Source organism: Pangasianodon hypophthalmus, chromosome 19 (assembly GCF_027358585.1).
Source record: "Pangasianodon hypophthalmus isolate fPanHyp1 chromosome 19, fPanHyp1.pri, whole genome shotgun sequence".
Classification (NCBI taxonomy): domain Eukaryota; kingdom Metazoa; phylum Chordata; class Actinopteri; order Siluriformes; family Pangasiidae; genus Pangasianodon; species Pangasianodon hypophthalmus.
The window spans coordinates 18,310,423-18,328,712 of NC_069728.1; the positions used below are offsets into that span (position 1 = coordinate 18,310,423).

At 41.0% G+C, this 18,290-nt stretch overlaps 1 protein-coding gene across 8 annotated transcripts in view; it reads left to right on the top strand.

Moving 5' to 3' along the window:
• The window catches only part of sipa1l1 (signal-induced proliferation-associated 1 like 1), a 91,036-nt gene that overhangs the window by 18,314 nt on the left and 54,432 nt on the right, over positions 1 to 18,290 (top strand). The window contains exon 1 of one of the 8 annotated variants that reach the window (XM_053242002.1): positions 249 to 502. The exons of 5 other annotated variants lie outside the window; for them this stretch is intronic. The gene's annotated coding sequence lies outside the window, so the exon portion shown is untranslated. Of the gene's footprint in view, positions 1 to 248; positions 503 to 1,089; positions 2,171 to 2,215; positions 3,060 to 18,290 lie in introns of those variants that run through there. 2 more of the 8 variants (XM_053242001.1, XM_053242003.1) reach the window with 2 other exon arrangements.

Genomic DNA, 18,290 nt, shown 5'->3' on the forward strand with positions numbered 1-18,290 from the left:
GTGTGTGTCTCTGTGTGTGTCTGTGTGTGTGTGTCTCTGTGTGTGCGCACCTGTGTCTGTGTGTGTGTGTGTGTGGTCGTGGCAGTGTTTTTACTGCGTTACAGTCCACTGTGCTGATCTCTCTGCGGTGAAGAGAACAAGTAACAAAAAAAAAAACATGTACTCACACTCTGAGGGGGGGAAAAAGGATGGTTGAGAGAATGGTGTGTGTGTGTGTGTGTGTGTGTGTGTGTGTGTGTGTGTGTGTGTGTGTAACATCATCAGGTGGTTGATGAGTGTGTGACGCTGACTGTGTCAGATGAAGGCTGTCCCAGCGCGTGAACGGTTCTCGGGTATTAAACTCCGCATCGCAGCACGACTCGTTTTATTTAATCGAATTCCAGCAGCCTTCAGCTCATCTCTGACTGTTACGACTTTCAGGAGGCGTTCGATGATGTCATCACATCGTATCGTATCGTATCACGAGAACTGAAAATGTGAAATGTATCACGACGTACTGAAGGTTTGTTAATAAATATATTAAAAATATATATAAATATGTTTTATAGATTTTTAAAGATTTACTGCAAAATTTAAACATCAGCTCGGCTACTTGCAATAAGAGTTTGTAATTGCGATTTTTTTAATTTATTTATTTATTATTTTTTTTTGGAAAAGGTAGATTTATTTAATGCATACAAAGTCTAACAGTGAAAATAGGGGAATATTTACAGTTTAAAAGCATCAAATCTGCTGCTTCCATTCAGTTTCCATTTAATTTGTAATTATTTAAGAAAAAATTAATTTTAAAAATTTATCATGACGCAAACTTTATCTCAGACTATCACGATATCGATATTATATCGTCTTATCACCCGGCCCTAGTGTTTCTATTCCAGTAAAGTTGTTTTTATTTTGATTTTTTATTATTTTTTTTTTTAAATTAGCTGAATAATCGTGATTTTGTTTTATTATTACTTTTTAAAATATTTTATTTTTATAATCTGACCTTTTTTGTTTTAGCTCTGCGGTGTGTATCTGGAGACAAAACACGACTGTTCTCTTTTCGCATTGTTTTAGGCTTGGCCTCAGGGTCGAATTTAAGTGGAACTGATAAGTCACACCACACACACCACACACACACACACACACACACACACACACACACACTGCACAATAGACATGAGGTCATTGCTCTGAGCCCTGGTAAAGTCCAGCGAGCACAGGAACGATCCGCACGTCGCAGTGTGTGACTGACGGTTAGCCGTGTGTGAGTCACTGTAAACACCGACTAAGACAAACAGGTTAGTGATTGTTTGCACAGACAGCGCGCGCACACACACACACACACACACACACACACACACACACACACGAGTTTCATTCAAGTCACGGTGCAAGTCGTAACTAGTCTGTGTTTGCGCTGTAACCTCACACCTGATCATCTTGTCTTAGAGGAAAACGAGTTTAGTAATCAGTGACACACTTCATAATGCTCTCGTTCACCTTAAATTTAGATTTCAGCTCTGTGTGTGTGTGTGTGTGTGTGTGTGTGTGTGTGTGTGTTTATACGCTGTGAGTCTTCATCCAGAGTTGGACACACTCCAAGAACAGCTCACTGAGTGATCTAATAATCATTACTCTTATGAAATAATTTACCTTTTTATACTAGGACGCCGTTAACAAATGTGTGAAAGTGCAACACCGACATTCCGTAATGTCTTTTCCGGAATTTCGTGTTTAAATCCTCCGTGCCGTGCCGACTGCGACGGTCAGATGTTCGACCTTCGCTTATTTTCTTTTTCAGTCATTCCCTCGGGTTAGCCTTCAGGTTATCATTCGAGCTTCGCGAAAGTTAACAAAAAGTTGGTTAACGCTAGTTTGTTTGATTGATTAAGTCCACGTTTGTAGGTTATATACACATCTGTTAATGGATACGTAAGGAATAAAACACTCAGTGCTGTGCTGTTATAGGAAAGTAATCAACGATGGGTTGATGTGATGAAGTGGAGTTGCTGTTACGTGGCTCGAGCTGTAGTTCAGCTGTCATGTGAACGACGGGTTTATGTTCACACGCTTGTTTTAATACGTAATCGTTTCTATAGTAACAGCTCGTACACAGAGACTTGGACAGCAGAAGCTCCACATAATCTAAGACTTTAATAAAGAAAAGTGTATAGTTGCTGATGTGGTGAGTTTTCTTTTCTTTTTTTTTTTAAATTAGGAGATGTTTATGTATTTAACTTTTATGGAAGAAGTTTCATTTGTCAGCACCAGACTTCAGGACAGACGAGTTTATGCTTCCTGGTTTCTCTGTAACATGACAGACTGTGGGATTTATTTATTTATTTATTTATGTCTTATTACCTTTTGAGAGACAAAGAGAGGACGGTGAAGGAACGACTGTATCGTAAGTGGTAACCTCTATATCGTAAGTGAGAACAGGAGTTGTCTCTCGGATGTTCCACAACATTTAAACGTAGCTATAAACTGCACAAAGTGTCGTTCGTTAATGAATTAGACGTTGCAGTCGTTGGCAGATTGCTGTGGTATAAGTGGAATAGCACACTCCAGGCAGTGCGGTTATATGAAAATAATCACACCGCGGTCCGTCACGTCGTATTCTTTGCTTATTAAAGATGCCATGAGAAGTTTTTCTCTGAAAAAGAGAAGAAAGAAGTCGACTGGAGGGGAAAAAGATTAAATAGGCTGACTTTACAAATAATTTGAATGATGAGACACAAAAAAAAAGAGCGTATTTACAGGGGTTTATGGTAAACTCCAGCTGCTTGGGGGGAAAAAGCTGCCACTGACACTTTGTTATTAATTGCTGTACATCTTTCGTGTATCTTTTACCTCTAATAGAAAGAAAGAAAGTGTGTGTGTGTGTGTGTGTGTGTGTGTGTGAGAGAGAGAGAGAGAGAGAGAGAGAGAACTTTTCTAGTGATTGACGGTGATTGTGTCATTTCTTCACCTCAGGAAGGTGATTGCGGTTGGTGTGCGGTTTATTCTTTTTCCTGCCCGTGGCTCAGAAACAGAGAATGACTGGTTTATATTCTCGGTTTGACATTATGGCTGCTGTGAGTCACAAATCACACACACACACACACACACACATATACACACACACACACATACACCAGCGATAATATACTCAGAGTTTAGGGTGGAGCAAACATTCAGCATTCATCAGCATGTGACTGATTCTCGATTATTAATTAATTTTTTTATCATTAGCTCACACTTTGAGGTTTTGCAGAAACTTTATCCTAAACGAACGTCCTTTTCTGCGTCTCTCCACAGCATCCTCAGGTCTCAGATTAGTGACTTAGCGTTTATATTCAGTGCTGTGAATCCTTCATTCAATCAGTTATTAAAGACACGACCTTCGCATGATTCCTCTGTACTTATTACTGTAGGCCAATCAGGATCGAAGGCTGTGTCACGTGTCGCGTCACAGAAACAGCTCACGAAGAGCAAAACCGTAGAAAGGGAAGATTCTGTGCTTGCTGTAAAGAATTTCAATGTCCGTTAACTTTCAATGATTAACCGCTAATGATTAGCTTATTTATGGAAGGAGTCTCCAGTGTCAGGGCAGTAGTTAGCTAAGCGCAGAGGCTAGCTTCTTCCTGTTAACTGTCATGGCAGACCAGCAGTTTGATGAGTTTTCACTATATGATGCGTCGACGGCTGCAAGCTCCGATCAGACAGCAAATGAAAATCCCTGGAACGGGGAAATAAACAGTCAAGAGGAAAAAGGAAATGGATTCAAGCCAAGAAAAGATGGAAGGATGTCTGTAGCAGGGAGGCTGCGAGTCGCTACAGCTATCTGACTATTCCGGAAATGTTTGGATGGATCTCTGATTTTATAAATAATGCCATATCCTGTGGCATTAAGCTCTCCATCATATTTTTTTTTTTCTTTTTCTACACAAGTACTGAGGTTTATAACTGCCACGGTAAAGTAATAACGCTCATCGAGGCCTCGTTCATTTAGTAAAGTTGTGTAAATGTTTTCCTAAGTCAATTCGGACGAAAGGTTTCTGCCGGGTTTATAAAGGTTTCAGAAAGGCTGATTTTCTTCGTACTCGCCTGGGTGTTGATCATCTGTAAAGTGCGAAACATGTTCCCGACACACACACACACACACAGCTCATTTGCATGTAATGACGCCCACAAAACTCCATAAAAGGTCGAGTGCACAGACAGCTGGGAGCACGAAATGAACAATCAGGGTAAAGACAGAAAGGCAGAAGAGGAAGTTATTTTGACTCACATCTATGCCAATAAAAATATGTAATAATAATAATACTAATAATAATAATAATAAGAGGAAGAAGAAGAAGAAGAAGCAGCGAGCGCTAAATCTTCCATCAGCTGAGGCGTGTGTTTATGGCGTTTGTCTTAATTAAATGATTAGTTTTATTTTTCTTAATTAATGGGATTGTGTTGGTTCTTTCTTTTTTTTTTTTACGTTGTTTAATTAAAACCAATAAAATAAAACAGCTGGTTTTCTCTAAACGCTCTCGATAGAGCGCTTAGTCCCCGACCTAGTGAACTAACATGAGGATGTGTTTTTGATCGAGACTCCCAAGCTCTTCTATAAGTCGCTCTGGATAAGGGCGTCTGCTAAACGCTGTAAACGTAATAACAATCATCAATGTAAACTCCACAGTATATTCCAGATATAAAAATGCAATAATCCATGCAGGTTGTATGATCTGAAGTCGATCAAGTCGAGGTTTACATTAGTTAGTCTTCTTATGTGTAAATTTACACACACTCAGCAGCACGAGTAGGATAAGAAAGTTTTTTTTTTTCCGAGCTTGCAGGATTTTCATGAACAAAAATTTTCTCGTATGAACGATTTCCGCATGAATCCAGCTTGATTAAGTGAGGCAGCCTTACGCAGCACTAATTCTTCCTCGTCCTCTTGGCCGAGTGCTTTAGCGCCGTGTCACCGTGGAGAAGATTCGAGCCGAAGCCCCCGCACTTTAATCGCCGGTCTTCGTAAGGAGCGGCCCAGATGTCTGTAGTCAGGCAACGCTTTGACCCTTCCTTTGGACTCGGGCTGTGTGAGGATCAGCATGAGCTCAGCAGAGGGGCTTCTATTCAAATGCGGCCTCTTTGTGTTGGAGAAACGGTGAAGGGGAAAGTTGCACATCTGTCAGGAGCGTTAGAGGGATCGTCTCCTGCAGACCGGCCGCGGATTAATCACATAAAGAGCCGGCTTTTCTCACGCCCGTTAAACACGCACTTGTCCATCCGAAGTTTTAATGGCTGAAAGCACTTTTTTATTTTACATTCATAGACTGGGTTTTATTTGTTTTTAATCGCCTTTTTTTCCTCAAATACACTTTTTTCTTTTGCCTCCATATGTGTGTGTGTGTGTGTGTGTGTGTGTGTGTGTGTGTGTGTTTATATAGTTGTTTATAGACAACCTGAAATCCAGTGTTTTAAAAATATTATTTTACATTTATCGTTTTATTATTATTATTTATTTATTTTTTTTTCTAAATTAGTCATTTTAATCTTTTTTTAAAAAAGCCAGAGATTGTTGCTTTTCTGATGTCTAGTAATTATTCATAAAATCCAATCAATTCCTGGTCATTAAAGTTCAGTGAAAGATGCCAGAGATGCAAAATAAGCATTTATTGCACAACACCGCTGAATTCTGGATTCTGATTGGTCAGAAGGTGTTGATTAATTTTCTATTACAGCAGCTCTGACAGCAGTGCAGCCGCAAATCACAGGTTTATATTAATGCGCTCGTTGTAATACGTTATCGTTTCTATAGTAACAGCTCATTCACAGGGAAAAACGTTTGTAATTGTTGACATGGTGATGTTTCTTTGTAATGTAACGTTTGTGGAAGGAGTCTCCAGCGTCAAGAGCTAAAGCTGTGACTTAAAGTGTTTTCGACATCTTCATGCTTTTTGCAGTTTCTCGGTAACATTTAGTCCTGTTCCGCTGACTCCGCTTCATCACACCAGCCTGTTGTTGATTATTTTCCTATAACAGCATGACACCGAGTGTTTTATTCATCATATACACTTTACAATTCATAATGAGCTGAAAGGAAGGAGGAAGATGTGTCTTTTAATCTGGTCCATTCTTCCTGCAGCACATCGAGGCTTTGGTCTTTTCAGCGTTTCATTTGTGTGTGTGTGTGTGTGTGTGTGTGTGTGTTAATGTGAGAACACCAGCATTAACAGAGTGAATGAACAGCCTCAGGGTGAAGGTTCGGGATTTCTGTGTTTGTCTCTTCACAGATGTTTGTGTTGGTAAAGGCAGCGTTAGACGGAGGAGTAACAGCAGACTCACCAGCACTGCGCTGGACGTTTACGGCTGTAGTTTGAGGTTTGGAAGTGATTTACAGTTTTCATTAGTCAGGCTACGTTGCTCTTTCAGGGTTCCCCTAAGGCTCCTCGGTGAGAGAACATCCTGTTAGTGAAGAAACGGTCACCTACATGTACCCCTGGGGCGTTCAGGCGTTCAGGACGTCCGTCAATCCTACCTTCACATTCATCCTGTTCAGTTTAATATGGAGAAGAAAACCTGCAGATCAACACCATCTACTCCATCTGATTTAACTGCTGAAGTATGTAGCTTCTCAAACGAAGTTCTATCAGCACAGGATTGGGACGATTGACGATAGTATCGGGAATCATCGATAGATTCGATCTGCCCTGTCTATCAAGTTGGAGGATTTAAATGTCTGTAGGAAAACATGGATTCTGAAGCTTTAATATCATCAAAAATGAAGTGTGTGGATTTCGTAATGTGTTTTTTTATTTTTTATTTTTTTTTTTTTGGTGCCTATTTTTTATCGTACATGAAGCTTAATAACCTTCTGTCTGACTTCAAAGCAGAGCAACTCAACACCTTTCTCAAATGTATCTTAGCTTCCCGTGTCTGTGAATGTCTTCACTCTGAAACCATGAACGGAGATTTAAATTAAACACCACGCTGTGTTCTTTTTCTTTCACGGACACTTTGCTAAATAAAAATTCAGTAAGTATCTCCGCTGGTGTTCACTACAGAGCGCACGCTCGTGTAGTTTATATAATATTATTTTAATTTTACATTGAACTTACAGGTTTACAGTCGTGACCTCAGTTTTGCAGCATTGCTGACCTTATTAAAAGGATAATTAAGCCAAAAAAAAAACAAAAAACCCTGACTAAATGTTGAAAATATCGATTGCAGCTACAGGCGACTCGTAACAAGTATTCATTCAAGTATTTTTCTGACATAATTTCGTAGCGTGTACGCGAGATGCGTTACATATCAGGCCACGCCCCCTTCTCCTCCCCCTCAAAGCCACGGTTGACGCTATCGTTGATCCGCGATAGTCGGCGGCGCGACAGGACGAAGGCGTATCGCACAATCTCACAAGCCTAGACTACATCCCATCGTCACATAGCTGAGTGGATAGCTCTGGGTTTATTTCATTTCACTGAAAATGGAAATCCTCAGTCTGAAGACGGTGAAAGTTCAGAACCTCAGGGTTCTCTGTCTGAACTGTAAAAACGAGCTCCGGCTCTACAGTTCCGGCCGTACGTCTGCATATACGTCTGGATTTTATTTGGTCACTCAGATTTAAATTTAAAGCGCTATTAAAATCATTTCTGTTCCTTCTTGGGCACAGTCCAGGCCTCACGTTGTTTTCAGAAGAGCGACAGAAAGGTGTTAATTACGGTCTGAGGGTTCTCTGGCCCCGAGGGAGAAACTCACAGTCTGTGTTCTGTTAGTTTGCTCCACATCACTCTCTCACACACACACACACACACACACACACACACACACACACTGCTGAACACTCTGTCGATCTTTTCAGAACATTACGTAAAGCTGAACTGGTCAGGATTTTGTCCTTGACAGAAACGGAAAGATGCACGACAGTGAAACGTACCCAGTGTCTCCGTTTTATACAGAAATAAATCTTTTAATTTATTTGTTTGTTTGTTTATTTAGCTCTGCCCTGGAGCTACAAGGCTGACGTCTTAGCTAAGTTACAGGTGCGACTCCAAAGACATAAATGATTTGTAAGGAATAAAACACCGTGTCATGCTGTTTTAGGAAAGTAATCAGTGACAGGGTGGTGCGATGAAGCGATGTCACTGTTAACACACCGAAGTTTATTATTTTCCTATAAAAGCACACTAGGAAGTGTTGTATTCCTCTTATACTACAGCTGTTTGCCATCAGTTACTTATTAAAAAACAACATAGCGTGCTTTTTATCCATTTATAGTTACATTTAATTTTGTTGGAGTCTGAGAAACAAGTTAGTTAGTTCCTGTTATTACTTACGTTATAGCAGCTGTAAAGTCATTCCCTCACCAGTGTATGTTTTTGTTTTCTTTTAGCTGCCCATCATGTTACAGAGAAACTGCAAAAAGTGCAAACAAGTTTCAGTGAATGAGCCGTTACTATAGAAACGCCTTCTCCTGTTTGTTAGCTACATTAGCTACATTAGCCTCGCATTCAGAGTGCAGAGTTAAAGAAACACACGTCAGACACTGAACATGTCTTAGCTAATCCACTAAAATGGGGTGAAGACCAGCTGGTGCTTTATGCAGGCAACTTTATCTAATGATCTGATGCATTTGTTTTTTTTAAAAAGACAGTTTTAAAGGTCCCATGAAATCAAAACTGGGAGGTTTTGAGATTTTTGTATGACTCTCTTGACCTTCTGAGTACAAAAAATATGACACGTGTTTCGTAGATATTCCTAATACCTTTAATTTTATACTGAGAAAAGAAATTTTGTCGTCCATTTTGCATCCAATCAGATGCTCTTGTTGAATGAATATGACCCGCCCCTGCTGTCGATCGCTGTACACTCTCAGGAAAAAAAATTAGTTCTAATCTGCACCTTTTTCTTTTCACTTATCGTTTGTACTTTTTTAATATTTACATTTTACCTGGATATGTGAATAACTTGTACCTTTAAAAATGATTTAAGGTAAGCGCTTTAAATGTTCATGTACAGTTAACACCATTTTATCCGTACAGTGGAGACTAGCTAGCATCATCCAAGGGTCGTTTGCGTTGTTTGGATCATGTGCATTAATTCCCTTTCCAAACCTTCCTGTGTGAGTTGAAGAGATGGTTGGAGTTCATGTACTGTAAAAAAAATAAAAAAGGGGGGGATATCTGTAAAAAATTTTGAAGATTGAATAAGAAAAAATCATCAAATCAGCTGCTTCCATTCAGTTCCATTTAGTCTGTAATTATTAAAATAAAACAAAGGTTTTTACAAAATATCACGATACACTTTTCTGAGATATCATTGGTATCATGACATAATTTATCACAATATCGATATCGTGTCATCATATTGTCCCGCTCTAATCTAAAGCCTTTCAACACACTCCCTCTCTGACTTCCTGTTTTAAAAGGAAATACAACAACGTACAGAATCAAATCATTTTAATATTTCCCCTTTAAAACAGTCAAAATGATATACTCCGAACGTGTCAGGTGACACGTCCCTCAAACAGATAAAAGAGTAAAGGTTATTTATTTATTTTTTTAGACATCGAGGCACTCTGTCAATTTCAACAAGATCGCGAATAAAGGATGAGGATCCTCTTGAAATAAATATAAATCCACTCTCTAACTATCTGCAGTCGGCTTGTTCGGCTCGAGCGCAAAGTCCAAAGTCTAACAGAGTTTCAGTTGTTTGTCTGCTTCTGACTGACGTCGTTACACACCTTATCTAAAGTTCAGCTCTGACGCCGTTCTGCTCTCCTGCTTCTCCTCAGTTACATGTTTCTCAGGATTGTAAATTGGTGTTTATTACAAAAAAAAAACCACACTGCTTCCTGTGATGTCACAGCAACTCTACAGCTTTTGACAAACCGTCGTAGCGGAAAGTACAATGTGCATCTGGCATTTAGCAAACAAAACACCACAGTTTTCCCTTTAAGTATAAAACTTAAGGTATTAAGCAACATTTTCTCATTTCCTCAGTCTGCTGATTGACTTGGCCAGTCTAAAACCTTCCACTGTTTTCCCCTGATGAAGTCCTTTGTTGTGCTGGCAGTGTGTTTTGGGTCATTGTTTTACTGCATGATGAAGTTCCTCCCAATTAGACTGGATGCATTTCTCTGTAAACTGGCAGACAGAATGTTTCTGTAGACTTCTGAATCTGTTCTGCTACCATCATGAGTTCCTCCATGCTTGACCGACGAACTTGTATGTTTTGGATGATGAGCAGATCCTTTCTTTCTCCACACTTTGGCTTTTCCATCACTTTGGTAGAGGTTAGTCTTGGCTCCAGAGCTTTTGTGGCTCATCTCTGTATTTCTTTGCGACTTCCAATCTGGCCTTCTGATTTTCACTGCTGATGAGTGGTTTGTGAAATGGCCTCTATGTTTCTGCTCTCGAAGTCTTCTTCAAAAGGTGGATTGTGAGACCTTCACCCCTGCCCTGTGGAGGTGGTTGTTGTGGTTCACTGACTCTTGTTTTTGGGTTTTTCTTCACAGCTCTCACAATGTTTGTCATCAGCTGTTGTTGTCTTCCTTGGCTGACGTGTTTGATGTCTGGTTGTTGGTACACCGGTGGTTTCTTTCTTTTTCAGGAAATTCCATATTGTTGTATTGGATAAGCCTAATGCTTGTGCAGTCGCTCTGTTCGATTTTTTTTCTCTCTTCTCAGCTTCAAAATGGCTTGCTTTTCTCCCATAGACAGCTCTCTGGTCTTCATGTTGGTTTATCCTTTTTATCAACAAATACAGTCTTCACCGGTGAAACCCAGGGCTCAAACCAAGAGTAGCCATTCAGAGCTATTAATTATTTAAACAATCAATCTAACAGTGCACACCTGGGCCACAAGACACACCTGTCACCTGTTCCAATATTTTTGATCACTAGAGAAATGGGTGGATTCAGCCAAATATTTGATTTCAAACTCAAATGTATTCAGTGTATATCTAAAACAAAAGAATTGGCTTTGCTGTTCTAATACTTTCAGAGGGGACTGTATATGTCTCATAGGTTTTGACTGCCTGAGTGTCGCATTTAAAAATCTGTGAGTTTTGTGATACCTTTATTTAATGTCTGCAAAAAGAAATAATTTTTATTTATTAGAAAAATATCTGTAAATGTTTTAAGCTTTTTCCCAAGTTCCAGTACAAAATTGTAAGGTCAAATAAGAGTTGGTAATTGCTATCTTTTTTTTTAAACATTTAAATTTAATCTTAGGAAAGTGTATTGCGATATAATTTATCACGATATTCATGTTCAAGGGTTTCCTGCAGCGTGCAGAGGTACTTACCGGGACCATACGTGAACATTAACACACCCAATATCTCTAACGCTAGTTCACTAACTCACTAACAAAAATAAACCTGACATCATAAACGGTTATTTATTTCATCCGTGTCATTGTTTTGGAGCTTGCTGCGATTTTGTGTAATGAATACAAACCTGGTGTAGCATAAAATTGGACGTAATGCTAGATGTAATGGTTTGTTAGCTAGCATCAAGCTTCGATATGATTGTTGGCTAGCTCTGCTTCGATATGTTTTTCAGTCGTTGCTTTGTTTTGTGATGTTTGTTGGCATGAATAGTTATTAGGACAGATATAGATTTAATAACAGGAAACTGGGGAAATGATGCAGTAGGAAAAATGAACATTTGTTTCAATAGAAAAGCCTATGTCTATGATGAGCGAAGGCTCCGAAGGCAACGTTACTATTGTTCATGTGTTGCATGAGCACATGAACGAATGGGACGATGACTTTCCGCATTTTCTTCTAAGGGGGTCTGAGATTACTTTATCCTATCATCCTGCCCAAGCGCTAACTCAGAAATACGCCATGTTCTCTTTCCTAGCATTTTTGTGAATGGGTTCTGGGATTTCATTTGACCTTTGCGCTCGTTGAGTTCGTGTTGCAAGTGCAGCGAACGCTTCCGATGAGAACGGCGACTAAAATAAACGACACCCAGAGCCAAAAACCACAAATCCTTTCATTCCTGAGCGCTGTCCAACAGCTAAAATAAATCCTGAATGGCTTCCACTTTTTCCCCCCTCGGTTCTTCAGGTGCCGTGAAAGCAGCCGTAGGGTCGTCGGTGTGGGTTTTGGCTGCATCGCAGGACTTTAACGTCCTCTCACCTCCTCCGCTACCTCCTCCACCTCCACCCCCCGCTCCACTCTGGAGGAATGCAGACACATCTTTCTCATGCTAATCCATCTCCTGAAGCTACACTGCAGTCCCACGCTGGCCTCGACGTTCAGGAGAAACCCTTAAACACGGATAAATATTCACACGTCGTCCTTTCTAACCTGGCAAGGCTTTGCAATGTCTGGAGTGTGTTTAATTATTCTACCAGAGTGTTGGGGTTTCCTGTGATGATCCACAGAAAGAGGCATGCTGTGTTTTTTCTGTTCTCTTTAACCCTACGTTTACACGTCACTCACGTCGCTCGTGGTTCTTCTCTTGTGGCCGTGTAGCAACCGAGAGATCGTATATGATAAGATGAAGCCTTTATAAGGTTTTAAGAGTTTCTTCTGTTTTTGTGAGTCAGACAGTAAATAACTAATTGCAGGTTGGTGGAACCGAAGAAACGTCGCACCACACGTGCCGTAGGATTGGTCCGAGGAATCATTCAAGACAAACGTTTGGATTTATCATATCTAATTTGCATAGAATTGAGAAAAATGACCCTGAAATCACAGAATTCTGTCTTCAGTGGTGTGAACGTTCAGTAGGACGTCTCTTCTCCCAGCCACAAGTGTGGTGGAGCTCTGCACGTGACACATGAGCTGTGTTTTCTCTCTCCGTCTGTCTGCTGAGCGGCTGAGTGGCGCGTGGGGGGTGATGGGGCTTTGTCGAGGATTCATTCAGACCTCCATTTTGGATTTGGTACTGAGTTTCACATTGTGTTTTTCTCTGAGTGCACAAAAAAATGGAGCTTTTCTCAAGTTTTATTAGTTGTTAGTGGTGAAACAGAACAGCTTTCGCCCTGTCATCTGGAGATCGCGAGTGTGAGTCCCCACAGCCGTCTGGAGCCGGGAGCCAAGAGAGGAAAAATGGCCAAGCTCTCAGGGTAGGAAGGGGCATACTCACTCTCTCTCCCCTGTCAATCACAGTGACACTAGCCAATCGAGGGTGTCCGTGAGCTTGTGTATGCTGAAGAGGGCGGATAGCCAGTGTGTTAGGGAATAAGCACGTGGTAGCCTTCATCCTCTCTGGAGAGTCGCTGTTGTGTGAGACCGGTTTAGGGAGAAAAATGGCAGCAGTAGAAAAAAGAAGAGGAAAACCAAACCAACTAAACTCTTCCCAAATTAATAAATGGGCTTCTAAATATAAAAATCTATTAATATTCAAATGAAGTTCTTTATCAAGTCTCATGTGCGTCTTTGGTTTGGTTTTTACTCTGCACATAATTAAACAAACCAAACTACAAAAAAAAAAAAAGTTGCCTGAGGGGAATGGAATTGAGAAAAATCTTAATTAAAATGTCGCTTGTTGGGAAAATCACGGCTCCGTCTTGTTTACGTAGAAAACGAACGATTGACTTTCGCTCACTTGCTACTGAACTTCAGGTTAGTAACGTTATTCTGATAACTTTTGCTGCTTTTGGATACAAATCGAGCAAGTTTACTAGCCGTTAGCAGTTCAGCTAGCTAAACGTGTCTAATGTCAATAAGGTTAGGGATAGCAGCAAGACACTGGGTCAGTTACGAATGGCGTATTAGTGTATATTTATAGATCTCGTGAGATGTTCCTACATCATTAAACAATGTGAAATGTTACATGGATTATTTCAATGCTCTAAAATGACCTTTTGAAGTGTGTAAAGCAGCAGCATGTAACTTCTGAAACTTTTCATAATCTGCTCTGACAAATTCTGATGAATGAGTTGTCTATCCTGTGATAGAGCGTAATGTATTCTGACAGCTCTCGGGTTGCCGTTTGTGTAACAAATCCATTTACACACACGATTAGCTCGGCACTGTCAGCTACAAATGATAAATGACACGGTCTGTTGTGACGATAAGACTCGCTGGGAGGAAAAAAAAAAAAAAGCATTTGCACAGACACCATTTATAGACTGCTGTGGTGGACATTCTTTCTCTCTCTCTCTCTGTGTGTGTGTGTGTGTGTGTGTGTGTGTGTGTGTCAGTTAGTCACCGAGGAGGTCTGACCTGCTAGAAATGTGCACAGGATACAAAGTCGCACAATAGACAGGAAATAAGGGGGGGGGGCGGTTGTGATATCGGGTAACAGAGACCGAAGCGCTCGTCCTCTCCGTCTGTGACGCGAGTCGCGCTTCCCATTTTTCACCAAGACAGAGAAAGAGCTCGCAAACTGTCTTGCTAAGAGACGCATGCAGGCCACAGCAATGCTGCTGTAACGCTGCTGTCCTTTAGATGCTGCAGCGTCTTGAAAATAAAAATCACACACACACACACACACACACACACACACACACACACACACGAACACCCAAAGCACCGAGTCAGAGTAAAGTGTGCCGCGCTCGTTAAGGCAGCTTAACGGTTAATCAGCGCATCTCTCCTGCGCGATCTGCATTCCTCTTGTCCGTCTTAGTCATCCCGTCGCCATGGTTACCAGACAGACCCGTGATTTTTCTTTTGATGCGTCGCGTCGCATCGCATCGCATCAGTGTGGCCACAAAACGGACATGATGACTAGAGCCCGGAGTTAAAAAAGACGAGCTACGAAAGACAAACCTTTTTATAGATTTATGTGGATACACTTTATTTCAGAACACTTTTTATTTCGCTTTAAATTATTTAAATACCTTACTTCTAATCGTTTAAATACTTTTAATCATTTCACTGTGTGTTGCACCTGTCCTCGTACATTACGTATAGTATTTAATAATCATTGTTTAATTGGAACTTTGTTGCTTAGCTCGTTTCGTGAATTTTGAATCTATATTTCGGGCGAGGAAATCCCATCCCGAAGTTGAATTCTGGATTCTGATTGGTCAGAAGGTGTTGATTTCATCGTCTATCTAAGGTTGGATCTACGGAAGGAGTCTCCAGTGTCAGAGCTAAAGCTTGAAGTAACTAAGTTTTCCGAAATCTTCAGGACAGAGGTGTTTTCGCTTTTTGTGATTTCTGCGACATTTCAGTGTGGAATAATGTTGTTGTGGTAGGAAGAGGCTTTGTTTCGTGGAACAGTCAGTCGACCCAGATGCCTGTTGGGACAATGAGAGTATCACCAGTCGTTCCTTCCTCTCAGAACGTTCCCATGCCAGCGCTGAAACCCGAACCACCGGCCTTTATTTTAGACGAGAGGAAGAGCCAGTGAGTCACTCCTCTAGAAGTCTGAGAACGTTCCCGGTCCCTCTTCATGAATATTAAAGCTGCTGGAGACTGTCTCTCTCTCTCTCTCTCTCTCTCTCTCTCTCTCTCTCTCTCTCACAGCCAGGATCGTTTGAATGAAGAACAACTCACTGTGTCGAATTCTCTGACTGGTGTTATTAGGTTTGTACCATCATCTTAACCATGTTGAAAAGCGGTAACTCTTACACGTTCCTAAGAACAGGCCCAAGTGTTTTTGACCGAAACGTTCTTACAAAAACAAGTCTGTCGTACTCGATTGATGAACTCATGAAGCGAGCGCTTTCCTTCAAAAGAAAAAGAAACATTTTTCCTTCCTGATCAGAAATGAGTTTTGTGTATTTTTAATCAGAAAATGTCTTTTTTTTTTTTTTTCCTCTCCCTTCTGGAAATATCAGATCTAGCCTTTTTTTTTTTTTCTTTTTTTTTTTTTTTCCTCCCTCACATCAAACACATCATTAGCCTTTTGTTCGTTCTACTCTCAGAGCCGGAGATTTGAGCGAAGCCGCCCTCAGATCTGCGTTTCTACAATAGGATTTGTGCTAAATGAGGAAAAACGTGTAGGCGACCTTTTATCAAAATAAATAGGTGCAGCAGAGAGCGTTGTGCGAGTCTTTGGGTTCAGCAGTGTGACTCTGCTATTGTCCTTTACGCCCACGCTCTGACTCGAGGCTCTGACTCCAGGCTCTGTCGCACCGAGGAAAATGAGCAGGTAGCGCTCGGCGAGAGGTGCCGAGTGTGGAGGTGTGATTAAGGCCAGGTGGATGATTGACAGCGAGGCTGAGGGATGGAGCTGCTTGCTACACAACGGGACACACAACCACAGAGATCAGAAATGATCTGGAAAAGAAATCGGGATCACATGGGTACATGGTTGGAGTGAGCTTGGGGCATGTTCCAGCTGCGTGGTGCAATCAGCCGTGTGATATAAAGCGATGGTGTTATCGCTGTAACGTGGTGCAGGGGGTAACATCACCACCACACAGCTCCAGGGCAACCAGTTCCATCCTGAGCCAGCGCTACTGTTGATCTCCACGTCTTCTGGGTTCTCCGGGTTCCTCCCGTCATCCCAAAAACACGCCAATATGCGGACTGGCAGCTGTAAATTTCCTCCACGTGTGAACACGTACATGAGTGTGTCCTATCCAGCCTGTATTCCCACCTCACTCCCGGTATTCCCGGGATAAGCTCCGGATCCACCGTAAACCTGACCATAGTGCAGTGGATATAAAATATCTCCACAACCCCTGTTAAAACTGCAGGTTTTTGTGATGTAAAAAATAAATCCAAGATAAGATAAATCATATCAGATACATATTTTTTTCCACCTTTAATGTGTCATAGCAAGCAACGCAATCCAAGTGAAAAACGAAACGAGAAACTGACAGTCTGGTTGCGTAAGTGTGCTCGCCCCGTATCTATGTTAAAGCACACTTTGCTTGTAATACAGCACTCAGTGTTTTTGGGTAAGAGTCTACTAATTTAGCACATCTTAATCTGGCCAACTCTTCCTTGCATAAATGCCCCAGATCTATCAAACTGTGAAGGGGATCTCCTGTGTACAGCTCTCTTCAAGCCTTTCCACAGGTTTTCGGTAGGATTTACGTCTGGGCTCTGACTGGGCCGTTCCAAAACTTTGAGCTTCTTCTCCTGAAGCTGCTCCTTTGTTGATTCCTTTGTGGATTTGTGCTTTGGGTCGTTATCGCGCCGAAAGGTGAAATGTTCCTTCGTCTTCCGCCGTCTAACGGAGACCTGCAGGTCTAACATAAGCTGAAATAAATTGATATTTGGATCTATAAATGATTCGCTCAATCTTGACTAGCGCCCCAGTCCCAGCTGAAGAGAAGCAGCTCTGTAGTGTGATGTTGCCACCACCGTGCTTCACTGTGGGTGTGGTGATCTTTGGGTCTTGGTTTTTCATTAGAATTATTCCTAAAATGTTCTACCTTGGTCTCATCAGACCGTAACATTCTGACGCATGGTTTTGGCTGATTTAGTTGGACTTGGATGTTTTTTTTTTTTTTTTATGAGAGAGCTTCTGTCTAGCCTCCCTACCCTGTAGCACAGACGTGTGAACAATACAGAAAGTTGTCACATGCAGGGAGTGGCCAGCACTTGCCAGATATTTCTGGAGCGCCTTTAATGTTGCCGTAGGTCTCTTGGCAGCCTCACTGAAGTGGTGTTCTTGTCCTTTTTTGTAACATTTGGAGGGACGTCCAGTTCTTGGTGATGTCACTGTCGTGCTCTGTTTTCTCCACTTGTTGATGATGGCCTTCACGGTGTTCCATGGTACATCTAATGCTTTTGAAATTTATTTTTTTGGTACCGAGATCCCGTACTTTTGTAAGCTCTTTGCAGACCATGGCTTCAGCGGTCAGTTGAAACCAAGAAGATGCCAATAAAATCCTACAGAATGATTTATCTTGGTTGAATTTTTTTTTTTACGTTATTAAAAGCCTGCAATTTTAACAGGGATGTTAATCTGAAATTCAGTAGAAAAGTAGAAAATCTTAATGTTGCAAAACGTGTGCACAAGAATGTTCTCTGTCAGATTAGGGCAGAAATACAGATACAAAGTTAGTTAGAGGTTTCATGTGTCTTATATTCTTGTTTCTAATGTCTTATATTCTGCCATATTGGAAAATACAAGATCTCCAGTGTGTTGGTTTTGGTGCTGTTTTCTTTTTTTTTCTTTTTTTCTCTTCCTCCAGATTTTGGTTGACTTACCAAAATGTTGACTGAGTTAATAAGAAGTGTTAGCTAGCACAATTTAACTACAATGAAGAAAAAAAAAGCAAAAAGCAAACTCTGAATTCTGAGAAAGAGGTAGGTTCTGTGTAGCCGTAGATGGTAATGTTCTTCTCTGGCGTCTTGTGATCGGTAGCTTTTCGTTCTCTTGACAGAGCAGCAGGAAGTGTTTAGTTAAAGTCTTTAGTTTTTTTCTTTGCATTATCTTTTTCACTCGACTCTCGAGTTGTTTA